Here is a 27,681-nt window from a genome sequence, read left to right on the forward strand (position 1 = left end):
CAAATCAATCATCCCTACATAAATTAAATCACATTCAATACTTCATAAATACACAAAACATCACAGCTAGAAAAAAAAAATATTAATTACCACCAGCAAATTCCGGCACTGCAACCTAGATCGACAGCCCCCCCCCCCCCCCCCCCACACACACACACACACACAGACACACAAAAACCAACTCATAAACACCGTGCCGTAATGACATTCACACACCACAACACCTTTACGTCGAAGCAGACGGGTGGAATCAGACGCTTCCACTGACCCCTCCTTCTACTCTGTAGATGAATATCGTAACAGAGACTGATAGACCAGCTTAGGTAAAAATTCTGCTATATTTCAGTTTTGACAGCACTTGGTTGCAACAGTCAAGATCGGGTATTCTGTGCACGATAAATTTATTAAAAGTACGTAACTGTGTTTTATTCTGTCAGTGTACCAATTCTGTAAATATTAGCAGTTACTGTGATATATTCACATATTTTGACAATCTCCTGACAAATGATGAGGATAATAATTATTATATTCCACTGTATTATGTTATACTTTCTGACATGTTATTTGTCATTCGCGATGGCCAGCGGCCATTTCCGTAGCAGTACGAAAATATTTGTTCGCTCCAGTTACTATCCTCTCTGGAAATATCACCTGGAACTACGACCTTTAACTGGAGTCACCGAGTCAGGAACGTCTACACACACAGTTATTCCGTTACCAGCTGCCAGGTTATCTGTGGTGGTAGCCCGATAACTACCAGAGAACTAGAACTACGAGCCAATAACGATAACTGCCAGAGGAGAATACTGGTCTCTGACAGTTATTTCCATAGTCGCTCGAATTCCTAAGTAACTTTCCTTGTACTACCCGTCCAAGCTAAATTAACACGTAAGGCGGTGGCTTAAGGGAACGACCGTACTTGTTAATGCCTGTACTGCAGCTCCTATCAGCCACGGCTTGGACATTAACTTTATTTAATTGTTTATGCTAAAAGTAACGAAGGCCCACGAAATAGTACACAGTTCTTATCAACAGATGGCGCGCAGTCTCACAGTTATTCCCATGGTCTATAGAACGCCTTCCAAATGCGCAGTACAATCTTCGGTCAACAGATGGCGCGAGGCACTGTTGACACTAAACAGTTATTGAAATAACTGCCAGAATCAGAGGAACGGTTATCGCAGTAACCGTTACTTCTCAGTAACCGGCTATTTCTATCAGTTACGTTATTTTTTGCCACCTCTAGTCTTCATTTATTAAAATACAATCTCTGAAAAGCAGTTTGTTTGGAGGCGTATGAAATCCAGTGCTGTGTTTATCTAGGTTTGTTATTTTGAGTATGCGAATGGTGTCCATTGTCATGTAATCGTATCGGGTTAAGAAGTTATTTGTGTGTTCGAAGTTTGGTTGCGCGTTGCGCGATTACTTGCTAGTTGCAAGCAGTTATTTTTATCGGTGTACTGCTACAAATTATTCGATTGTTGTAAAAGACGTCTCCAGGGCTATTACGAGTCATAACATATCAAAATTGATGAAAATACGTCCTAAAATAATCTCCCTTCGTTGTCTCATACCATTATTATATATACTGTCTGATGTTTTGGAGCATTAGTAACATCCAGTACTGGTATGTAATTTCACTGATAAAATAAAACCATTACCGTCGCACCCCTCCAGTTCTGTAGGACTACGGTTTTGTTGAATACAGATTTTTTAATATTGAACTGTATTAATCATCCCTTTTATGTGTAATCATGCTTATTTCTAGACCTCGGTATATTTATTTTATTACGCATTGTATCGCAGTCATGTTTTACGTGAAGTTTCATTGCTCACATCGAAATAATTGTGACGCATTGGCATTATTTCACCTAAACCAAATATGTAAAGATCTGTATTGACGAATACCGGTACATGAAATGTGTAGATATTGTAATTGGAATTGTGAATAAGTTTTGTTTTAATTGTAGCGTAACTATGACTGTGTAGCTAATATCTAAACCCCAGAAAGCACCAAGTTGGTATTCTGAAGGGGGTGTGGAATCTGAGAAACAACCAGTATTCAAGAATATTGCTATCAAAAAGATGTTTTTGGGAGTTAATTTGACAAACTTAACCATGATAGCCTTATGATACTTATTCAAGAAACTGGACTAAGCAAAAAATGCTTGTGTGTGAAAAAATAAACGTGTTTGGAGTCCAGTGAACAACATGAGCCATAGGTAGCCTATATGAACTGTGATGTCATATGGCATCTATGATATTTTGTTTGTTTCAGTGAAATATTTTGAGTGTGTGTTTTGATCATAATATGAAGTTTATTTTTTGTGGCTGGTAGCTTAGACTGTATTGTTTGCTAGGTGTACTTTAAGTCTAGGCCTACTGGAGATGGTGTTCGACTGGGGGAATGCTTGTGGCATACAAGATGTATATATGTGTTCATTTACATTGACAGGCTGATCTGTAGACTAGTGTAAACATATATCTAGGGTAGGTTGGGTTGGTAGGTCATTCCACAGATACATTTAAGGTAGGTCATTCCATAGATACATTTAAGTACCTATGTGAGGCTCAATTTTCGAATTGTGGTCTGGTATTTTCAAGTTTTTAATATATTTGAAGGACTAATAGAAAGAACATCATGGGCCCAAAACTACCTTTTCTCACAGAGATCCTGTTAGTCTCTAGCATTTTATTTCGCTAATGTTTTCGTGTTATTAGTTATGTGAGCAGTTGATCAGTTCTGTGTCTTATATCTCCACCACGTTAAGGGTGTTGTCGTTCATAAGCTTGGTATCACATTTTTAACTAATCCTGTTGTTGGCATTTCAAAGATTGATTTGGACACAACAGTTCATAACCAGTTCTTTGTCTTGCCTTTCTCCAACCAGTCAGTTATAGAGAGGTCTGTGGTTTAACATGAACTCTAAAAACAGTGCAGTTTTTATATTAACAGATTGTTGCCAGAGGTTAAAGAGTGGTAAATGACAGAAGAAAGGGGTTGTGACATTTTGAAAACTTAAAGTAAGTGCAATTTTAGGGTATGCCTTCTTAGTCACTGTCCACGTTCTCAGACTAACATGTAAAAATCTTTTTATGTACCGTGATATCATGTCTTAGAGTTGAAGTTTGTTGTCTAGATAACAATAGGGGGAACAATCTTACACGTGAGGTGATATCAGTGCAAGAATCCAAATATTAAACAATGAAGTTATTAAGGAATTGTTTTATAAAGAAACAGTATGGCTGGTCACTACTGATAGTCAAGGAAGCAAGATCCCAGGAGGCCCTACTGCTGATTAACACTTTTAAAAGTGAAACACTAATCTTATTTTTCAGAACTATTCATTCTTGTCCTCACATCCTGTCTGTCTGCGTGAGGTAGGAACTAAGTTAAGGGGCCATTGGAAGTGTTCTGTTCCACCTGTCTCCTTTGACCCATGAGATAATGGTGTTGTGTGTGTGTTTTTGAATTGGTTTGTGTTTGTTGAGTTTAACATCTGATATTGGGTTCATTATCACTATGGTAACATGGGTTTATTTGAGTCTGGGTAGCCAGTGCTGCAATGTGGATTTGGAAATCTTCGTGTGTGTGTGTGTGTGTGTGTGTGTGTGTGTGTGTACGTACGTACGTACGTACGTACGTACGTACTGGTAGCGGCGGTCAACCTAGGTGATTTTGTTGCATGCTTTTGTTGGTAATAAACTTTTATTTTTGTTTTAATCTGTAGTAATTCTGATGTTCTGTCTGTTTTACATTTATCGTACTTTGGTTGGTTTTAATTGATCTGGTGTATATACAAGTTTTTGCGTTTTCGAGTTGTTGAAGGTTTTGGTTTTTGTGGTGTTTTTTGAGTTATGTTGGTGTGTGAAGTTTACATTGTTTTCATTATTATTATTATTATTATTATTATTATTATTATTATTATTATTATTATTGCTGGTAGGTATTGAGAGCTGCATTTGAGCTACATAGGTCAAGGGAAATGTCTGATTCCACTCTTCGGGTTGTAGCTATTGGTTCCTTGGTATCTGGGCTTCCTTTCAGCTGTATAGGTCGAGGGAAACATCTGATTCTGCTTTTCGTGGCACTTATGCAGTCTAGGGAGTACATGCGCTGATCACGAGAAAAGTACCTATTTTTGAAGGAAACACGTATTTCTGAAGATATAAGCATATATATGCGCTGAATACCAAAAATTTTTTTATTTCAAAACTTGAGTGTTACAGTCATATCTGACGCGCTCTTCACCAAAAAAGTACTTATTTTTCATTTGGATGCAAAAAAAAAATCAGTTAACTGTCTCAAAATTTTTTTTGTATCAAAAATGACATATTGCATATGTATGCACGGAATTTAATTTTTTTTTCCTCTCTCTCTCTCTCTCTCTCTCTCTCTCTCTCTCTTCAAGAAAGGTGGAATTAATAACAAAATTGTGGAATGGATTTTCCCAAAACATTGACGCCAGAGAAATTCCGCCAGGTAGTTATTCAGCATAGCACGGTGAGTTCTGAAAGGCCTTATAGGATTTTTTCTTTAGCTTTTTGCCAGACTGACTTCATGTGATTTGTGGTTGCGTTTGTAAAGGGATCGAGAAAATAAAGCGAATGATTAACAGCCAGATTATTGTAGCCCAAGTTACCTATGGTGTTGTAAGTTGCCACAAATCAGAAACTGCTGTGGTTCCAGTAGCAAAACATACTGTTGCAAAATTGGCAGCAAATGGGTAGCATCACGTTGTGGCACAGCAACCATAAAGCTTTGCTTTGTCTCAACGTCATAACCACCAAAGACCCATTGCTCTCGCACCTATGACTTCGATGGTGCTGACGAAGCAGCTCTCGTCTATTTCAACAGTATGGCCAGGGCCGCCCAAAACTATTGGCTCAATTAAGAAATATTCATGGCAGATATCTCTACAAAATTGGCACCAATCGACCACAGTGTGCTCACTGCCAATTTTGAGCTCCCTCATTAAAAACTTTTGCCTATTGGGTTCGAAAACCCACATGTAAGACAGTTGCAAAATTTTAGAAATGTCTAAATGACTGCCAGCAAAAAATGACATTTTCCTGATTGAACATTTCTTTCTACAGTCCCTGCGAATGGAGCAGCTCCAAATTTCGCCATCTTTCCCTGTAGTTTTCTCCAGCTTCATCTCGTTGTATCCAACACAATACCCATTTTCACACACCATATCGTTCTTCATAAGATCTTGTTGCCTAGCCCATTGTATTGAGCTTTGGGTGTTCTCCATAACATGGTATAAATCTTCCATTACAAAGTCGCTCAAATCTGGAAAATTTCTCGCCATTTTGGCACATGCAGTAATATACGATACTTCAAAACGGACAGCCTCAACAGAAAAATATAGGTTGTTGGGCGCACTGATCAAGATGCATAACTGTGAGCAACAGGGACATATACCATATGCAACAATATGCAAAGCCAACAATAGCTATCATGGTTAAGATGTATGAAACTGTAAGCATTACCTATGGCTAAAGAACTCTGTGAAGAAATATATTAAAGTGTCTGCAGCATATTGGCATAGCAACATGAATAAGCTGGTGAAAGCAGACAGTTAATCTTTTTTTTCCCCCACCTCCATATGAAAATAAGTACTTTTTTGGTATTCCGCGCATATATATGCTTATATCTTCAGAAATATATTTGCTTCAAAAATAGGTATTTTTCTCATGATCAGCGCATGTACCCCCTAAACTGCGTAAGTGCCATTTTCGTTATTGCAGATGTTGGTTTTTTGGTATTGTGGGCTTGGTTTGAGCTATATAGGTCGAGTGAACTGTATGATTCCTGCTGGCTTTGTGGCTGTAGCATTATGTCGTAGGTTGAGACTTTTTTAGGGGTGATGTGATGTGATGTTTTGTATTGTTAAAATTAGGTTGTCCTTGCCCTAGACCCCCTATTTCCCGCGGTTGTTCTGTAGTTTCATTTTATCATTGAAGTAAGATTACTTTCACTGTTTCTATTTTCCTGCAGGTTTGTTGGCATGTGTACATAGTGACAATATTGACGACATTTTGTATACTCTGGACGTAGGCGTTTCTGTCATATGGATGACGTCATGGGTCAAAGCAGATGGATTAAATCGGATGCTTCCCTAATGCCGAGTTCCGAAGGTTTGATTGGATCTACTGACACTGCCTTTGACTGGTAGCATGCTACTGATGATGTGGTGTCTGTGATATCCATGCACAAAACTTCCACACAAACACATGGGTCGTTTCACAATGCCGTAATTAGTTTCAACCAGTCAGTGGTAGTCTTCAGACGAAAGGCATATGCTGAAGCTGACGGTAGACAGAGATTAGTTTCTGTTGTGTTCAATGTTGTTGAGAACAGAATGGAAACCAGTATGTGCCTTTACCCTAAAGGCGCTAGTTGGCTTGTCAAAATTGGATACAGCGTTGTGAAGTGCTTGTGAGATTATGTCAAAAAATATATAAAAGAATTTTAGATCCCTTATCTCTAAAACAATATGTCATTTTTTTCCATATTTATATTGCTTCTGCATTATTTTTAAATGCAAGTTGGGGAGCCTATGATTGTTTCGTTATGAGAATAGATAAAATTGTCGTTGCAGTGTGTGGCTGATTTCGATGAGTGATTTATGTCCAGCATTTTGATTATGTGATAGGTGAAAGCAGACGGTTGGTATTGATAAAAATCAAAATTTCTGTTATGTAAGCTAGGACTAGTGGGCCAGGGAAAAAACTAACTAGTCGCTCGGTCATTTCAGAAAAAAATTGATATTTGCTGGATGAATTCCCGAATGTTTAATGGGTTTAAAGACATTTTTTAAAAAATTTTATTCTCAACATTTAGAAACAGTGGCTATTTTTTGCTTTTACAGGCAAATTATTCAGTACTGAGTTGAAGAATCATTAACTGGACTATAAATTAAAAACCATGATAACCATGCTGAATGTATTCCTTAATATAGGCCCTACTTTTAATGGCTCAAACTTGTTGATTGCAAGCTAAAAAAGCGTATTCTTTAAACTATTTAATTGGATAGATAAAAATTCTACTCATCAAGCAGCGGCAGAACACATACATAAAAGACAGCTGTAATTGGCAAGCGTTTGGAGCCAGTGGCTCCTTCTTCAGGCAGAAGGGTGGAAGGGGAAGTAATCGAGTGAAGGAGAAAGACTGGAGAGGTCTAGGAAAAGGGGTAGATATTGGTTAAGTCACCCAGAACCGCGGGTCAGAGGAGACTTACCGTACGGGATGAGAAGGAAAGACATTACTTACGGTAAGTCTCCTCTGACCCGCTGTTCTGGGTGACTTTCCCGATATCTACCAATTTTCCTAGACCTCTCCAGTTCTCTTCCTTCACCCCTCTTCCGTCTTTTATGTGCGAGTTCTGCTGCCACTTGGTGAGTAGATTTTTTATCAATCCTAATTGTATTTTTCCAAAGTAAGAGTAATTTCTCAGCCTTAATATTTATTGTGCTATTACACTATACAGTATAACTACTTCTTATAGTGAGAAGCTTACACAAAATGTACACTATTTTAAAAAATTGATTTTTTGAATTTTTTCATTCTTTGACCTACAATATCTTTGTAAGGAGAGCAGATAAAAGTCTGAAAATTACACACTTAATGGATCTTCATGATATCAAACTTAAATTGGAAGTAACAAACAGAAAATATTGTGGGGAAGGCTAACCAAAGACTGCAATTTATTGGCAGTACTAAGGAGATTGCCTACACTACGCTTGTCCGTCCTCTTTTAGAATTCTGTTGCGCGGTGTGGGATCCTTGCCACATAGGACTGACAGAAGTACATTGAAAAAGTTCAAAGAAGGGCAGCGCATTTTGTATTATTGCGAAATATGAGAGAGAGTGTCACAGAAATGATAATGGATTTGGGCTGGACATCATTAAAAGGAAGGCATTTTTTGTTGCAACAGAATCTTCTCATAAAATTCCAACCACCAACTTTCTCCTCTGAATGTGAAAATATTTTGTTGACACTGACCTACATAGGGAGAAACGATCACCACAATAGAATAAGGGAAATCAGAGCTCGAATGGAAAGATATAGGTGTTCCTTCTTTCTGCGCTCTATACGAGATTGGAATAATAGAGAACTGCGAAGGTGGTTCGATGAACCCTCTGCTAGGCACTTAAATGTGATTTGCAGAGTATCCATGTAGATGTAGACAAGCCTGTACAAATCTGTGTGTTGTCATCCCCCTTCCACCAACATCTGTTCACTCACACTTAGTTAATAATGAGCCCTTGAAGTGTGCAGTTGAACAATGGAGTCTCAAAATAACGAGAATAGTTTTTCTAAGTGTTGGTTACTAACCTTGAAAACTCAATAGTGTGTCATTTAATTGCCAAAGTCAGGATAAATTTCTGAAGGGCAAAAGCAAACCTTGGCAGTTGATGAATGTATAGTTCTTGCTGACTTTTCTGAAAACTATTCCTTTGTTGTTCAAGTGAAATACAAGGGCGCCACTGGGTAAACAAACAGGCCACAGTTTGTCCATTTGTGTTCTGTTATAAAGATCCAGATAGACTAGAGTTATAGTTTTTGTGTTGCAAATGATTACTTTGAGCACAAAGCTACAGCAGTGCATGCTTTTCACCTGCAGTTAACAAACTACGTAAAACAGCACGACAGTTCCATAAACAAACCGATGAACTTCTCTGATGGTGCTGCAGGCCAATATAAAAGCAAACAAATATTAATATCTCCTTTCTCAAAGAAAAAAAGACTGTTGGCTAGGTGCAGAATAGCACTTTTTTGCATCATGTCCTGGGAAGAATGAGTGTGATGGCATAAAGGGTACAACAAAGCGAGCTGTCACAAAAGCTAGTCTGCAACGGACCTGTGAGAACCAAATCTGGACACGTCAAGAAATGTTCAAATTCTGTAAAGAATAGGTAAAAGGGATTACGTATGTTTCATTAAATGTGAGGAAATATGAGAACTCTATGCCAATGTCTTGGAGGAAAGATTCAAAACTTGTCAGAAGATTAAAGGCACCCGATCTTTTCATTGTTTTATACCTCAGTCATACAACTTGCTCAACTGTAAGTTCACATCAACATCCTCTGATAGTGAATGTCATCACTGTGGAAAACTTGTACCACTGACACTTCAAAGTAAGGACATAGTGGCTTGTGTCTATGACGAACAGTGGTGGATTGCCAAAGTTGGTAACATTGCTCGTCAAAACCAAGATGTGGATGTTACATTTTACCAGCACCAAGAACCCCATTTAAAAAATTTGAAAAGGATCAACACGAGAGGCCCGTTAAAAATGCATTAAAGGAGTTGTCTTCTCCCCTGGAATTTATGACTGTGACTAGGCGAACATTTAACTCTGTGCCCAACATGAGTGAAGAAATATCTCTGTTGTTCAATAAACAATGTAGCAAAAACAAACAAGTTGAGAACGGGATAATGTAATGAATTGTCTCATTTTTTAAAGAGTTATCCTAGATATTTTTAAATTATGTAATTTATACACTGTTTCCATCAGCCCAGATATTGCAAACAGTAAGAAACATATTTTTGACTCATATTTGAAATTTTTTTTGTCCATGGAATCTCAAGGTTGAAATTTATACAGAAGTTTGATATCATAAAGGTCTATTAAATGTGTAATTTTCAGATTTATATCTGGTCCATTAACAAAGATTTGCAGACCAAAGAATGAAAAAATTCAAAAGATTTGTTTTTAAAGTGTTTCTAAGTATAAGCTTGTCATAATTGTTTCTCTAAAAAAAAAAGGTATCTGTACTGAGTAGTGTAATACCACAAAATGTATTAAGGCTAAGAAACTACTCTTTGGAAAGATAGTATTAAAAATGGGTTTTTAAAATTTACAACCAACAACTTTGAGACATTAAAAGTGTATTCCCTAATACATTCAGCAGGGTGATCATGGTTTTAATTTATAGTCCAGTGTCTGCTGAAATAAATACCTCTTATATGAAAGGTCTGGGGCAATCCATTACTGAATAATTTAAAAAACCACAGACGCTTATTAAAGTGTAAGAAAGCCTGAAACAAAAATGGCTGCTCTTTCTAAACGATAACCAATAAATGTTTTTAAAAAATATTTTTGAGTCCACCAAACATGAAGGAATTCACCCAGCGAATTCTTTCTACGAGAATGCGGTTGTGTCTCTTTGTAATTTTATGGCTTTCTCAAGTATGTTTTCCTTTGGATACAATTAATTGATAGTTTTATGGTTTGGATGGTGTACGATCTTCCACGGAATGCTTGTATTTACTTAATAGGCACACGTTTAAAAATCCAAATATTAGATCACTATTTCTCTGAAGGAAACATTGTTTCCAGTATAAATCCTAGATGCAGAATTGTATTGTTTACATTGTGACTGCAGCACTATTCTTCTCTCACCTGTTGTATATAAATATTTCTGGAATAATTTTAACATCTGTTTGACAGGACACTAATGACAGCAGCAGAGAAGCTTGCCGCTGTTCCTGATGTGGATATCGACCCAGAAGGAACATTTAAGTATGTTCTAATACGTGTCTTTGGTCCAGAGGGTCCTGATGGCAAAGAACCGAGCAAATTAGTGGTCAGTAACTGGTAAACTAATATTTGGTCAACTTTGTGATACATTATTATTTGAGAGACAGTCGTTAGCATCATTTTTCAATTTTCTCAGTTGAATTTTTCTTCTGATGTCGGTGACTTGCAATGGGGAATTGTAGCCTAAGGTTGGTTGTTATCTGCATAACATGGTGTTTCAGTGTTTACTGTTAAATTGGAAGTGAGATGGTGGATGGCGATACAACTGAAAACGCACAAAAGATTTTCACTGAAACACTGTTGAACTACAGTTATGGCCCTGTGTGCTATGGTATCTTTGCCAGATAGTGTTGACAGAAGACATAAAAAAGCATTCAAAGAAGAGCAACTTATGTTGTTTTATAGCTAAGAAGGGGGAGTGCGCCATGGACATGCAGGGTGTATATGACTCGGAAGTCCGGGGAAAAACCCGGGAAATTTTTCATTGTTTTTGTTTTCAGTTAAATTTTTGTAATTTTGATTGGTAAGAACCGATACTCTAACAAAGGATATTACTGTGTCTCAATACTGCAGCAATAAAACATGAACAAGTAAAAAAACGAAAATTAAACTTAAATTTCAAGGGAAATGCACCATATACAGCAACAAAACAGTGCTCATACAAGTGTCCGCCAACAGTAAAATGTGTCAAAGGCTTTAGGAAGACTGTGCAATGCTTCGTAACAGCAAATTGCCTCCGCTGAGCGTGACGTCACAACTGTTTACATTAAATTCATTTTAGCAGTTACGAGCTCAATCATGCGCATGCACAGTTGAGTAGTACCTTCTCCCGCTTCTGGCTACAGAAATTGTTGTCTGTGTAAGCAGTCGCAGCAAGCAGCTACATGCTACTGGGAAAAATTTTACTGGAGCGCCCAAGCTGCCAGATTTATACATGCGCAGGAGGTCCAAATCTAGGGGGGGGGGGGCAAATTCATATTCTTGAGGAGGGGGGGGGGGAGGGAACCTTGTTTCACAAAGCGACTCGCATCCAGCGCACGTTAGTTCGTTAGTTTATCGATTATTCATATTACTTTGAAACTCATCCCTGTCGGTTCTTGAACATTTTTAACACATTCTAAGTTGATTTTGAATGAATCGTAAGTTGATTTGTGAATGCGTGCGTAGTGTACATGTTTCCTCTGTCAGTGGAATCTGACAGAGCTGAGCGAAGTAAGGCTGAACGGATGAATACCAACCGCTGTCTGATTGTGTGGTTGATTGTGTTTGCGAATGATGAGCGTTGTTGTAATTACTAGCGGAATCCATAGATTCAGACTACAGGAGTGGAAATAAACGAATAACACGTAAGAATGATTACGTATTACTTTCGCGGTGTATACAAGAAAATGAAATTTTGACAAAAAATTTTTGGGCAGATCGCTATACTAGTTGCGAGTTGTACAGTCCCCAGCTAGCAGCTACTTTAAGTTCTGTTCTGGAAGAAGCACAGAAAATGTGTTGTACGACCATGTAACAACGCCTAACCGGAGAATAATCACGGGATAGCTAAACCGGTGATTCTGGTAGAGTTAATGAAGTTAACCTGCAAATAAGCTTTGGCATTGGCAGGAATAGTTACAGAATTAGCGATAACAAGACTGTTTGTTAGAATGATGAAGGAGAAGAAATGGGGGCATCACACAAATTATGGAACAATATGACGATTCCAAGTTCGTATAAAAATTTCATACTACTACTTTTCGACCTCGTGCTTGAGGAACTAGAGTGTATGAATGAAGTGTGAAACTATTTCCTAACGTAAAGCTTTTTGCTTGTAGTTGGCCTAATAGGCATTTGATATTGGTACTTTGTGAATTATTTTCTGTCCATACAAAACAGACCATTTGTGCCAAAACAGTCTCATTTATTTTGTGTGTATTACAATTGTTGTAGTATTAGAAAGGCCTATTTTGTTTTATCTAGCAGACAGTGACAAAATAGGTGTAATCAGATCGGGAAACAACACCAGTCTTGGGTCCTATTTGTATTAACAGCTTTTTCAGTATTAGACAACGACATTTCGACTTTTCGTGTAGCAAAATGTTTGACGAACTTTGATGAGGTAATAGATTCTTTCACAGAAGGAAAGCACTCCATGTAAAGCTGTACCAAGATTAGAGGGTAAAAAATTCTAGGAGCTAAGGATTGAAGAAACATGTATTGTCCTGCTTGTCTCATGTCTCATGTCATTGAAGAAACATGTATTGTTCTGCTTGTCTCATGTCTTTACTGGGTTTATATATCCTATATTTAATTTTATGTCACACAAAGCAGCAAGTTGTTAGCTGATAGGGAACAAAGAGTGCACATTTTCTGAAGAGTTCTTTTTTTAAAAAAAAGAGGGACAGAATGTCAAACCGGCCAACTGTAAACAGGAGAGGCACTACAGGACATTTTAATTTCCACTGTCCTGAATATGGTTTGATGGCATCCATTACAAAATATACACATTTCAATTCCACAGAGCGAAGTACAGTGACGTGCGATAGGAGAATGCTGTGTGAGGAGACGAGACACTGCACTTTGGCACACTTATGACATGTCTTACATTTCCCCAAACACACATGTTGCATGCATCAGACCCTTCAGAAAGACGTGCACTACAAAATGAACATATTTTTGGAGATATATATATATATATATATAAAAAAAAAACAAAGATGATGTGACTTACCAAATGAAAGTGCTGGCAGGTCGACAGACACACAAACATACACACAAAATTCAAGCTTTCGCAACAAACTGTTGCTTCATCAGGAAAGAGGGAAAGACGAAAGGATGTGGGTTTTAAGGGAGAGGGTAAGGAGTCATTCCAATCCCGGGAGCGGCAAGACTTACCTTAGGGGGAAAAAAGGACGGGTATACACTCACGCGCACACACACACATATCCACCCACACATATACAGACACAAGCAGACATATTACACGTTTTTTCGAAATTTTCCCGAATTTCTCCATCCTTTAACGTGTTTTAGCGGCAACACAACCACCTAACCTTGATGCACATCGCTGTCTACCAACCCAAGTTCACCACAGGATCAACTTAACCAACACTTTTTCGCCTTTTTTCATACCAGATCTCCAGTTGCTTTCTAGTTCACCTTTATCTCTCCCCATATATTTTTATCTTTCATTTTCATTTCAACCTCATGTTACACTTTCCACCTTCTAATACCATGTCACCCTCACAACACACCCACAAAAAAAAATGGTCTTTAAATATGTCTGCTTGTGTCTGTATATGTGTGGATGGATATGTGTGTGTGCGCGAGTGTATACCCGTCCTTTTTTCCCCCTAAGGTAAGTCTTTCCGCTCCCGGGATTGGAATGACTCCTTACCCTCTCCCTTAAAACCCACATCCTTTCGTCTTTCCCTCTCCTTCCCTCTTTCCTGATGAGGCAACAGTTTGTTGCGTAAGCTTGAATTTTGTGTGTATGTTTGTGTTTGTTTGTGTGTCTGTCGACCTGCCAGCACTTTCATTTGGTAAGTCACATCATCTTTGTTTTTAGATATATTTTTCCTACGTGGAATGTTTCCCTCTATTATAACCATATCATTAATTTGAACCCAACAATTACGTTTGTTATTGTCGCTGTTGCATTTCGAAATCTTTCCTGTCGTCTTATTTTCCTTTATTTTCTCTTTCTGTTTTTACCAGTAGTCTCACTTTGTATTCACCTTCCCCTTTTTACCGTAATCTACTATACAATTTTATCTCGCCTATATATACTCAATAATATGTAACCCACTTCCAAAACATAACAAAAAAAATTTTATTTTCCGCTTTCAACACTACCGCTGCTATAAAATCCACCGTTTCTAGTTCAATAACAGCTGCTTTCACGTATTAAACAACCATTTCGGCTAGTTCTAAGAACTTTCACTTTATTTCCACTTCCGTTTTTGCACATCACTGATCATTTTTAGCCGCTCCCCACAGGTTTTAACGTCATTATTTCTTCGTCAGACAATTGTTAGCCCCATTTTCGTAATCTTTCACCACAACACCACTCCTTTTAATACATTTACACGTTTTTTCGAAATTTTCCCGAATTTCTCCGTCCTTTAACGTGTTTTAGCGGCAACACAACCAACTAACCTTTATGCACATCGCTGTCTACCAACCTAAGTTCACCACAGGATCAACTTAACCAACACTTTTTCGCCTTTTTTCATACCAGATTTCCAGTTGCTTTCTAGTTCACCTTTATCTCTCCCCATATATTTTTATCTTTCATTTTCATTTCAACCTCATGTTACACTTTCCACCTTCTAATACCATGTCACCCTCACAACACCCCCACAAAATAGGTCTTTAAATATGTCTGCTTGTGTCTGTATATGTGTGGATGGATATGTGTGTGTGTGCGAGTGTATACCCATCCCTTTTTCCCCCTAGATCCGGGACTGATGCGCAGAACAGTCTGAATTACAGTTGGGAAGTGGGTAGTCTACACGTGACCCATTTTTACATTTAGTGTTTTTGCTGTTTCCTCTTCATTTACTGCTCCCACATCAAATGAAGACAAAACAGATTTCTGTGGCCGGGAGCTATCAAGTGAATTAAAATACATTCACATAATAATGGAAGGCTAAACTGTGTTATTAGTTGCAGATTTTATTTTATTTCCATCTTTCTGACAGTCAAGCATTAATTGCCTTTTAGAACAATGAAGTTATTTTTGTTGGTTTGCCAAAGAAATTTTCTTTCATTAATCTTTTCCACTAAGGCAGACAATATATTTGAGACAAAGTGTTTAATTCCACACACTGTGTTTGCTGCATTTCAAGTGCACATTTTCAACTTCTAGCACATTTGGCATTACGCCATAATAAAGAACCAAACATGAGACAGGACAGTACTGGTACTCCAAGAAAATTTACATCCCAAAAACCACATAGAAAAGCTTAATAACAGGTCGTGGGATTCTGGACATACAAATTTGCACTTTAAATGTGAACATTTTAGTATGGGTCACGAAATTCCGATTCTCTTGGAGTATCCTCTGATGTCTTGTTTCTTACATAATGTAAGATCTTTTAATGTTTCACACGTACGAACATGCGGGCTCCCTACGACATCGTAGCTGCGCTTGCGTGGTGACGCCTGTCATCTGGCGCTCTCTGGCAACTGCAGAAACGAACCTATTTCCAACAGGTCGTGGGAAAATATTTCGAATGGTGGGTTGAAACTCGTTACCATCAAAGTACCATTCTAGCAGTTACACCAGAACTATGTGAGATAATGTACGATGAATTTCTTAAATCACAAAGTGTTTGACTCTCATTTAAAAATCAACTCTTTGATGATGAGCCATTTAGATGAATTTTGAGCCTGGAAGATCAGACATTTATGTCGTTATTAAAAATTTTACTGGCACCTTTGTGTGATACATCTTAAATTGTAATACGCGCATAAAAGACCAACATTTTATGAGAAAGCTTAGCTTCTCTTGCAGCGTATTAATCTGATAGACCAATATTATATGTGAAGGCTTTGCGTTTCGTTTAGCAACACTATTTACATTAATTTGAGCCATTAACTTTTTCTGTTTGTGTGTTCGCGCTACTTAACAGTGATGTTGCTGTTGGTTGACTACATCACGTGTCCTAAGCTCTGAATACCTCTGTGATCGGCTGGCGAAATCGCATGAAATGAGCTATGACTAACTTACAAAAGCGCATCCCAATCTCAATTTCAATGCTTTGGAAAGTAACATGCTGTGTTTGGTGGAATTCGAGTTTATACTTTCCTAATACAAAAATATGCAGCATACATGTTGCTGCACATCAAAGATCTTTCCAAAATGCGCCAGGAAATTCTACGCCCGTGTATAAAACCATAATCAAAGGACTTATAAGTTATACAGTTCCAAGAGAAAATATACCGTCAGTTAACAGGGAAAAAGTATGTTTTCACTTGGGGGAAAGTGTATTTTTGACTGAGAAATCTGGGAATTTTTTTTCCTTGTCCGCATATACCCTGACATGATATACAAGTTGGGGTGACAGTCATTAAAACAAAGGTGTTTTTTGTTATGATGAGATGTTTTCAGGAAATTTCCTCTGAATGGCAAAATATTTTGTTGGCTTCCACCTACATAAGGAGAAATTATTATCGTGATAAAGTAAGAGAAATCAGAGCTCCCACAGAAGCTGTTGAAGAGTGGAATGTTACAGAAATAGTCTGAAGGCTTTTCGATGAATCCTCCGCCGAACACTTAGGATACAGGATACTTATAAATGGTGGAAAAATCAAAATTTTTTAAATGACTTTATTAAATTCTATAGTCTTTCCTGATTACATTGATATATACACTGTAGGGTTTGAAATGAAAAATGACCTATACATACCAAATTTTAAAGTTACGGTCATGTACGAGGTGCGACAATAAAGTAATGAGACTGATTTTCTTTGCAAGATGTGGCACCCCTGCAGGCTTGCGTAGGCACAATATCTGTGACCTTGGTCTATAAGCCGCTTCTAGTTCAAGCGGCATGTTGAAGCAACTGCTCAGTCATTAGTTGTGCTGTAATAAGTTAACACGTGTTAGTGTCTCCCATCACGGAAATGGAACTGCATAATATTGCGCAACAGTATGCCATTTCTTTTTGCGTTAAATTGAGTGAAAACGCGATGACAACTTACGGTAAGCTTAAGAAGGCTTTTGGAGAGGAGGTTATGTCAAAACCTCAAGTTTTTGATTGGCATAAAATGTTTAGTGAAGGCAGAACAAATGTTGAAGATGAAGACTGCAGTGGACGACTGTCAACCTCACGGACGGATGTCAACTTGGCCAGGGTGCATGAACTCATAAAATCTGATAGAAGGTTATCCATGAAAATGATTGCAGGAGAACTGCACATCAATCGAGGAACGGTTTGTCTAATAATAACATTGCTGATAATTGGATTCTGCATCACGATAATGCACCATCCCATACTGCTCTGTCAGTACAGTAATTTTTTACCTCAAAACAAATTTCGGTACTGCCAGAGCCACGTTATTCACCAAATATTGCTCCGTGCAACTTTTTTGTCTGTCCAAGAATCAAAATGGCGGTCAAGGACACCATTTTCAAACAACGCAAGATGTCCCAAAAGCTGTGACGAAGGTCTTGGAGGATATTACAGAAGATGAGTTCCAGAAATGTTACCATCAATGGCAGAAGTGCTAAAAAAAGTGTGTGCAATCAGAAGGGAACTTTGAAGGAGACAACACGAAAATTGACTAAAACTGTAAGCAACATTTTTTTTCACATCAGTGTCATTACTTTACATTCGCACCTTGTATACTGCCATGCCCCCTTTATTTCTGTTACAGAAACCAGTATTATTTTGAAAAGAACTGTGCACTTTCTTTCTGTTTCCAGCGATTATATGTATGATACATTGTATATGTTGGTAACAGTGCAGGTTTCTAGCGTCTGTAAATGATTATCTTTGCAAGTATTTACTTTTGTGTTCTGAAGCAGTTTGTTCACATGTTAATAAACGTTTGTTTCCCAAGCGCTACATATATTTGTGAAAATACATATTTTTTAGTGTGCCACACATCAAGAAATTCAATAAAAGGAAATTCTGTGGTAACCAGTTCACAAACAAAACAAGCCACACTGTTGAAAGTAACCTACGTGTCAGTTCTTCAGTGAAGAAATTCGCACATGGCATGCCTCCTGGTGATTCAAATTTTTGTGTTAAAAATGACGCTGTTTGTAGTGGATTTGTTGTTGTTGGTGTGGGTATCTTATCTTCTTTGATAAAGGAAGTGGAAAAATGTAAACAATGTGATGGTGTAGGCTGTCTGGAAATAACTGAACAACAAAGTAGCAGGAAGGGTTTAGCGTCAAAATTAGTTGGTCTGTGTAGATCCTGCAATAAATCTACCTCGAAAATGACTTTGAACATTGTGCATAATTCATATGATGTGAATTTGAGGTTAGTGTATGCAATGCGTGCAATAGGAAAAGGAAAAAAAAAAGGCTGCACAAACGTTTTGTCATTTGATTGACCTTCCTCCTCCCAGTAGGTTCAGCAAGCACATAAGAATACTTTTAGGTGCCTTGACGGTTGTGTCTAAAGCATCTATGAAATGTGCAGTAGAAAAAACGGTTAATATTAGTGAAACAAGGGACATTGCTGTTGCACTTGATGGGACATGGCAACATCGAGGACATCGTTCCTTGAATGGTGTTTTAAGTGCTACTTCTGTGGAGAATGGAAAAGTTGTTGATGTTGAGTGCTTATCTAATTATTGCCACATCTGACATAGTAACACTGAAGGACATATTGAACATCAGTGTTATAATAATTATGATGGTTACAGTAGAGGTATGGAGTGTGATGGAGCTCTAAAATTATTTCAGAGGTCAGTGCCCGTTTATAACGTTAGATATACAAAGTACCTAGGTGATGGGTGCTCTAAAGCTTTCAATAAAATTAATGAGTTCAATGTTTATGGTGATAGCTTCGTAACAAAACTGGAGTGTTGTGGACATGTGCAAAAGAGGATGGTTGCTAGATTGAGGAAGCTAAGAAGAGAAATGAAAGGAAAATTGCTATCTGATTGAAAATCTCTGTCTGGCTGAGACAGATTGACAGAAACTGAAATAGACCTCCTTCAGAGGTATTAAGGACTGGCCATTAGACAAAATGCACCTCTGAATGATGATACAGCAATGAGGAAAGCTGTATGGGCCACCTACTTTCATAAGTTGTCCACAGATGACCACACTGTTCATGGACTTTGCCCTAAAGGAGCAGATTCTTAGGTGTGGTTACCAAAAAGCAAAGGAAAGTGGTCAAATATACTATCAAAATATCATAAGCATTATCTTCTTGAGCCTGTTATGAATGAAATAAAACCAATTTTTAGAGACCTGAGTGGACCCCGTTTTGCTTAGTACCACATTTACTCGAATCTAAGACGCACCTGAAAAATGAGACTCGAAATCCAGGAAAAAAAATTTTCCCAAATCTAAGCCGCACCTGAAATTTGAGACTTGAAATTCAAGGGGAGAGAAAAGTTTTATTCCGCACCTCCAAATCGAAACAAACTTGGTCCATTGTAATATGAGACACAATTTAGGTCAAATGAATGATGATACAGCTACAGTAGTTTGGTTCGAGTCGTAAGCTCAGTAGTTAAGCTTTACCAGGTAGCCATTGCTATGCGTCAGGCGCTCCGTCCGTATTATACGGGTACCCTTCCTCTTTCGCGTACTTCGTTAGCGAAACAATGGCAAGAGACTGCTATTTGCTGTTACCTACACTCCTGCTTTCTTTGAGAATGATCAACAAGAACCAAATAATAGACAGCGTATGATAGAAGATATTCTGAACGGGAGTTTAGCGAAAATTTTTCTCCGTTTGAAAATCTTTGCAGGCACCTCTTTAGTACATTACATTCTGCACTGAAATTAGTCATCTTAGATTTAAAAATCTAGTCAATTGCCGTGCTTCATTTCTGACTGTATCACTATTAGGCATAAGAATAATACAAATATAAACATGGGATGATATCTATATTTTTCCGCGTTTGCTGTTGTCTCACTCTAGTTTCGTAGTTTATTAGGCAGACAGGATTTAAATGAGTTAGCAGCAAACATGAAAGAATACATGGCAAAATGTTTATATTCTAATTATTCTTATGTGAAGAGAATACTGCATGCTATTCACAATTCATAAAAGTTCCTATAAGGAACCATCTCTTCTCACAGTTAGGAAAAAATTCAGAACGTAGAGTTGGCCATATTGACAAACATTCCAAACAGTCTTGCCAGTCTGATTTTCGAAGTGCATTGAAATGCTGCTACATTCAAAGGTGCACAATACGGAATTTGTATTTACTTCGTTGGATAATGTATGAAAATGCAGTGGTCGAAACTCGAGACGGAGGAAAAACTTGTCTGCCACCCCCCCCCCCCCCTTTTTTTTTTTTTTTAAATGCACTCATGCAGAGGGTTTGGCGCCAGTATTTATCTTTGTGCCTGCAAAGCATGCCTGTGTAGTGCTACATATATTCGACAGCAGAAGTTAGTTGTGGCGGCACCTACCAACATTTTCCAGAACTTCCGCTTACTTTGCACTCGATTCTAAGCCACAGGCTGTTTTTTGGATTACAAAAACCGGAAAATAAGTGCGGCTCAGATTCGAGTAAATACGGTAAATGTCTTCATGGGGGCACTCAGAATACAAATGAAAGTTTCAACCATTCCATACGGGAAAGATTACTCAAGAATGTTTTTGTAGGACTAAATACATTAAAAGTTGGTGTACTAGATGGTGTGCTATGTTTCAATGACGGAGTGATAGGAAGGTAGGAAGTCCTGAGAAATTTGGGCATAAAATGTGGCTCTAATATGAAAGATCAATTTCTTCTGTGTGACAGACAACGGGTGCATGAAGCTGAAAGATTCGCTCTTCAAGTTACCAAAGAAGCAAGAAGTGCTAAAAGGAATGCCAAGAGGAAGCTTGAAGATGAAGAAAGGCTGCAGGATGTAGACTATGCTTCAGGAATGTTCTGAGGCACAGTTTAATTGGACTCATATGTTCATTCGCAATTTCCCGCTAGTTGTTTTCTTCAGAATTCAGGTACAAATATTTCCTAAAGTTTATAAAGCATTGCTATAATTTTTTCTGTAACTTTTGCAGAATCAGCTAAATCATAGAAAAAATAACATTTTTATTTGGAAAAAATTATAAATATTAAAATGTAAGATGTGATACTTTTTTATCCTTGTAATATACGTAATAGGTGGAATTAAATAGGTCTAGTATCTCAGCCATGTCATGCATGTCTGGTAAAAATTTGGTCTCCTTCAAATGTATAACATTGGATTAAATGGTACCTCAGTTTGAGGAAGAATTTCCTTGTTACTTTTTTTAAATAACTCTAAGCAGGTTCAAAAATATTCAAAATACTTCTAATTTGTTTAAAAAGTGTGCTCTATTGCCTGATATCAACAAAAAATCTTAAAACATATACATTATAAACAGTGCCTGAAAGAAATATAATATTGAGCTGGAAAAATGCCCTGTATCCTTAAGTGTGAACTGCCAGATAGCCGTGTAGATTTACACGAGAAATATCGTCTGGTTTGCACTGATGATGTGAGGGGGCTGAATGCAAATTTTTTTTTTTTTTTTTTTACGCCTGCTTTGGTGACGGAAGCAATGCATTCAACTTCCAGACAGAAATTATCTCACAAAACAGGCCTTTGACTAAACTTCATAAAGTGCCGTACTGTGCTGGTTTATGGTATAGAGCAGATGTTACCAACAAGTATTCCATTGGTTCCCCATCATTTGAAAAAACGTCGTTTTCACTAAAACACAGCTACTTTTACAACTCCATTTTTCCTGTACAGTGTTCTATAATACATACAATTGTGACTTTAAATGACAGCTTTGAATTATCAAGGGCATCAGTTTTTTTTTTTTCCAAATTTAATGTGCCATTATCAACAGAATGATTGCATGCAGATCATTATATTGGCGTGTGAGGTTTTGGGATTGACATTTATTTTTTTTATCGCGTATCTTGAGACTTTGAGCCAAAGCTCGTGGGATGAGGTGGTACCTAGTTTACAGAAAGCTGAATATAAAATTTATAAACAAAAAATTACAGAATTAATAAAATATGAAATTAAGAGAAATTAGGATAAATTACATGTTGCATAGAGAAGTTCTCATGTATTGTGAGGGTCTCTTGTGCAGAATTGTAGCATACCACAAGGTAACCTTTGTGTGTGGATTTGAATACTTACGTGTATCACTCTTTTTTTCTGCCCTGCTGGGAAATTTGGAAAAAAAAACCTGGAGAAATCTTGTTTTTTGTCTCAGTACATGAAACAGTTTGTTTACTGGGATTTCCTGCATCGTCGCTGGCTGGATGCAGCTTAATACATGCACCGCTTCCCTACTCCCTCATTCTTACTGCTTCTCCACTTCCTACCACTCCCCTCAGCTTGCAGTCGGTGCTGCCACCACTTCTTGCCACTAGCCTAGTAGCTGCCGATGGGAGGCGTGAGGGGTGGTTTGTTTTGATATGATTCTTGGAGATTGTTGACCCAGTGGCTGGAGACAACGGTCATATGTGCACGAGTTGTGTCTGAGTGATTGTGTGTGAATGTGTGTGTGTGTGTGTGTGTGTGTGTGTGTGTGTGTGTGTGTTATTTTCTAAGAAAGGCTATGGCCGAAAATTTAGTTGTGAGAGTGTGATTGTCTTTTCTACGTGTCTGTCCATGGTTCAGCGATCATCTTTACGGTGAGTTGCTACCTATCTTCATTAGCATTAATTCTCAGAGTATTTGCACAAATTGATGGATTTATCACCACCATCTCATTTCGTCAACATAATGTCAGTGACTTGTGTAAAGCTGGCCACATGAATGGACTTCCATGATGGGCCAAAACCACAGGCCATTTCTGTGGGTGTCTCTAACGGATTGGGGCTGCCGATTTGAAGCCCATCGTTTCCCAATAATGTGCAAGCCCTGCCCATCGGATCTAGTCTCGCCGATCTGCTCCCAGGCCGGCTCTGTTTGTGTGTGGTATAATGCAGTGGGTTTTCGTGATTTATCCGAGGACTCAGGACTGTGGTGCTCCTCGGCAGGCCAGAGGCCACGGGCGATGGAGTTCAGGAATTGTGACTTTCTCACTGCAAGTACATTATGCGGTACATTGTTTTATAAACATTTTATTTATTCTAGTACATTTTGGGGCTTAGAAAATAATTTATACAGGATGTACATATCTTTTTTTTTTTACGAACATTCAGTACGCGAAACATGAGTGACCCGGCAGACATCAATACAGTAATCGAATTCGTGTCATACCTGTCCCAGCATGGCATCGTCAATTGTGATATTTGTTTCTCGTATTCTCTCCCGGAGCTCCGCTACATCACGTGGTAGAGACCATACATACACCGGATCTTTAATGTGTCCCCACAGAAAAAAAGTCACACGGAGTGAGATCTGGTGATCAGGGAGGTCATTTCATGAAACAGCTGTTCCCTTCTGTAGCACGGCCAGTTCATCGATGCGGCAGCTCCGTATTCAGGTACCCACAAACTTCACGATGAAAATGGGGTGGAGCCCCATCCTGCTAAAAGATGAACGGAGAGCCCAATTGCATCTGAGGCATCAGCCATTGCTGCAACATATCCGAGTAGGAATATCCAGTGACAATGCTCTTGGCGAAGAAGAATGACCCGTACAGTTTTCGACACGACAAAGCACAAAAAAACATTTACATTTAGCGAACGAATCACACCCAAATTCAATGCATTCGTGTGGATGCTTTGTACCCCAGATTCGACAATTATGCCTGTACACTTTCCCATTAGTGTCAAAAGTGGCTTCATTGCTAAAACTTAAGCGATCAAAATTCCATCCCCGTCCTTATTCAATTGTTGCAACTGTGAACAAAACTCAAAACACTTGTCTTTGTCGTCGTTATTGACCTTCTACCCTAGCTGGAATTTGAATGGTTTCATAGACAACTTCTGTCGCATGACTTTCCACAGTCAGTGGAGCCATTTCGAGTTCATGGGATGCACGACGCACCAATTTCTTTGGACTCCTTATGAATGTCTCTCGTATGCAATCCAAATTCACTTCACTCACACTGGGGTGTCTGGTTCTCTGTGCTGGGCACAAGCAACCCGTCATAATAAATTTGTTGTGCCTTCCTTGTTGGTGGTTTCTTACCGTACTTTGTTCTAAACATCCATTGATCAGCTATAGCACACACTTTTTTTGTCGAACTCCAATACACAGAAAGTTCGCTCCGCACCTGAACTTGCCATATTTATGACTGGTGCTATCGGCAAATCACCAAAGTATGCTGTGGTGGTATACATGAAAAAGAACTTTCAGGGTTTCTCTTCAAAATGACATATGTGTGATATCTGTGCTATGTTTGGTTCTTGTGCAATAAATAATTGAAAGTGTTCCCAGATGTAATGTACACCCTGTATATTAGAAAGTATGAGCGATAGGCAGTCACAGGCGGTTTGTATGCTATGTACCTGTATATTTTGGCCTGCCTTATATACTTCTTTCAATAGGCCTACTTTTTTCTGAGGTTATTTCTGAAATCAGTGTAGGTATTTTAAATCTGTCTTGAGACTCCAAGGAAATGCGTATTTGTGTCACCAAATATGTTTAGTTTTATTGAAATAAAATAACATCAGTGGTCTTAATGGAATATTATATACCATTGTCTTTCTTTCTCCATCTAAAAACTGTTCATTACAAATGATGCTGAAATTAGTACTTAAGATTTTTGCTCATGAGGGGAAGAAATACAGAAGTCCTTACATTTTTTTTTTTTTGTTTTGTGAACTTGTCTTTACTTGCCCTTGAGACCTCGAAATTTGTCAGGGAAAAATGCTAAAACTTGCTGGAAATCGGGGAACGTCACTTGGGGAAACTTGCGGCAACCCTGAATGTTCACAAGCTGACACTGCAGAGTTTGCTGACTGCATTTTTCAGGGATGAGAATATTCTTGCCAAGTGCACAGAATTGCCCCAAACTATAACACCATATGAGATAACAGAGCAAAAGTAAACAAGCTTTTGTGTTTGTGTCCAAGACATAGTGTATAGTGAAGACAGAAGTGTTCATTTTCTGCTTAAGGTGTTGAACATGATACTTCTGAGAGAGCTTTTCATCTATCTTCAGTCTTAAGAATTTAAAATGTCTGTTCGACCAGCTCAGGACAAGACTATTTCTATTTTACAAGAGTTCAGTTGTTGGCAGTGAAGTATTAATCCGTTCTCCAAAAGCCATGTGCTGATGTTGCCAACTACCTTGTCAGCTAGATGATCTACGTTGTGTTCAGTGTTTTCCGAGAGAACACATGTCTGAATATACAAAAGCTTTCATTTGCATTTGCAGTAGGTATGGGGGAAAAAAAAAAGAAGAAACAGAAGCTCCTGTGTGTGTTTCCTATAGATAGTGGATATAACAACAGCTCCTTTAAGTTATGTTTTCAGATTATTTTTTGATGCCACAATTTCCACTCACGTTGCTACTTTTGTGTTTTCTTCTTGCTTAGTACTCTTGATACATTTTGTTCAAAGTTTGACTATGGTTCCTGTTACTAGGTGCGAGGATACAAGTGAGTTGGCTTCCATTCGGACGTCTACGATGAGACGATGGACAGGGTGAGGCCTCGGCGTTGATACAGAGTGCACTGGTGGTGGCAGAATACAGCACGACCCCAGTGCCAAGGTCATCAAAGTGTACAGCTACTCACAGGTAGTACCAAAAGCAGTGAGTTGTAGAAATGACAGTATGTGTCATCTTGAGCTGTTATTCAACTTAATTTTTTACTGTGTGACTGGTTTCAGTTGAAGACCATAATGGTTTTAGTTGAAGACCATTTTCAGGCACCTGTTGTATATACATCGCGGATACGGGAAAATTTGGGATGAAAAGAATGTTTGAAAATTGTAGTAACAATACAAGCAACACTTACAGAATTTGATTACCAGCAAAAACTATATATATCAAAAGAATACAATGTCAGAAATATAAATTAAATATCCACAAGCATTGTATGTATTGTTACTACAATTTTGAAATATCCTTTTTGCCTGAATTTTTCCTGTTTCTATGCTGTGGGAACAACAGGTGCTCGAAAATGGTCTTTGATCAAAACTGGTTGCATCGTAAAAAAAAATTATCAACAGCTTAAAGTGTTACATGATGTCATTTCTACAATTCGTATAAGCTGCAGACCACAGTTAAGAACAGTGAAGTTTCTGTTCATACGTTGTGTGCCCTATAATTCAAGTATTTTTAAAGCTTTTAAGAATGTTATACGCCAAGCTCCTCCATGGGAAAGCAGTTTCTGCTTTGGTTACATGGCACAAATTATAGAATACCTTGTTAGATGGTCAGAAGTAAATGTCACCAGATGTTAATACCTGTAAATCATCATCATGCTTCTTACAACCGTGTACAATAATTTGGGTGTGGTGTTGTGGACAAGTGTTATGCTTGAAATGGCTACTGTTGTTCTGGGTAGCAGCCATGATTATGAAACTTCCTGACAAATTAAAACTATGTGCCGGCCCAGGACTACATCCTGAAACCTTGCCTTCCGTGGACAATGCTGATACCAACTGTGCTGTTCAATCTGATTCAGGATTTTTTCTTACACCTTTCAGATTACTTTTGAGGCCACAATCCTTGCTTCCACTTGTATATTTAGCGAGAGAGAGTTGTATATGTAGCGAGAGAGAGAGAGAGAGAGAGAGAGAGAGAGAGAGAGAGAGAGAGAGAGAGGATCTTCTGTCCCATAATTTTATGACATTATTATTATTATTATTATTATTATTATTATTACCAGCTTCTGTATCTTTTGATTGAGTATAGTTACGGCAGCACATGAGTTGTGGTGAGCCTGGTGTTTTTACAAGACTTTTTCCAGTTGCCAGGACAGTTGTCATAATTACTCAAATCAACAATTCCTTGCACTTGGAGCAGACCAAATGATTCCTCTGTACCCTTCGCACCTATTTTATACTTTTCAGACTGTGTTTCACACATTTTGTGACCTACCTGTTTCATTTAACACAGTTAATACAGTTGCAGATTGTGGGTACGTGTTTAATTTTTTTGCACGGTTACTGCTGCTTGTGTTTCAGTGTTGTGTACAATGCCAGACCCATCAATAGAAAAATTAATTCTGATGCTGCATCTTGCACATCTGTTCTGAAGGTCTTTACACACTCCCTTTTTCTGCTGCTTTTGTGTTGTGATGTGTGGTGTAGAAAATTTCAGATTGCTTTACGGTTTCATGTGCTCTGTATTAGATGCAGTTTTAGTGTACGTACAAGCACATTGTTTACTTATGATGTAGTTGTAGTTAAGAGTTCTCGTTTTAGTGTTTAATTATTATTGTGATATGTAGCACACTGTTTAATTGTACTTTAGTTTTAAAATACCCAAGGACTGCTTCATTTCAGGGGTTTGGGAAGGCAGACCACAGCAAGACTGTAGAAATTCTGAAGACTGCATATCCTGTTTACAACATTACTTGGAGTGATGAAGGATACTGATCTGC

General features: G+C 38.1%; 2 long non-coding RNA genes across 2 annotated transcripts; both read left to right on the plus strand.

Annotated features, from left to right (window-relative positions):
• The first annotated feature begins 1,247 nt into the window (after nt 1–1,247).
• On the plus strand, nt 1,248–27,644 carry LOC124796288. Its single transcript, XR_007016738.1, has 3 exons — nt 1,248–1,323; nt 25,715–25,868; nt 27,584–27,644. It is a non-coding gene; the product is annotated as an uncharacterized LOC124796288 (long non-coding RNA).
• LOC124796294 lies at nt 1,330–10,525 on the plus strand. The gene is made up of 3 exons (XR_007016740.1): nt 1,330–1,627; nt 6,005–6,144; nt 10,465–10,525. It is a non-coding gene; the product is annotated as an uncharacterized LOC124796294 (long non-coding RNA).
• Nucleotides 27,645–27,681: the final 37 nt, after the last annotated feature.

The sequence above is a fragment of the Schistocerca piceifrons genome, chromosome 1 (assembly GCF_021461385.2).
Source record: "Schistocerca piceifrons isolate TAMUIC-IGC-003096 chromosome 1, iqSchPice1.1, whole genome shotgun sequence".
NCBI lineage: Eukaryota > Metazoa > Arthropoda > Insecta > Orthoptera > Acrididae > Schistocerca > Schistocerca piceifrons.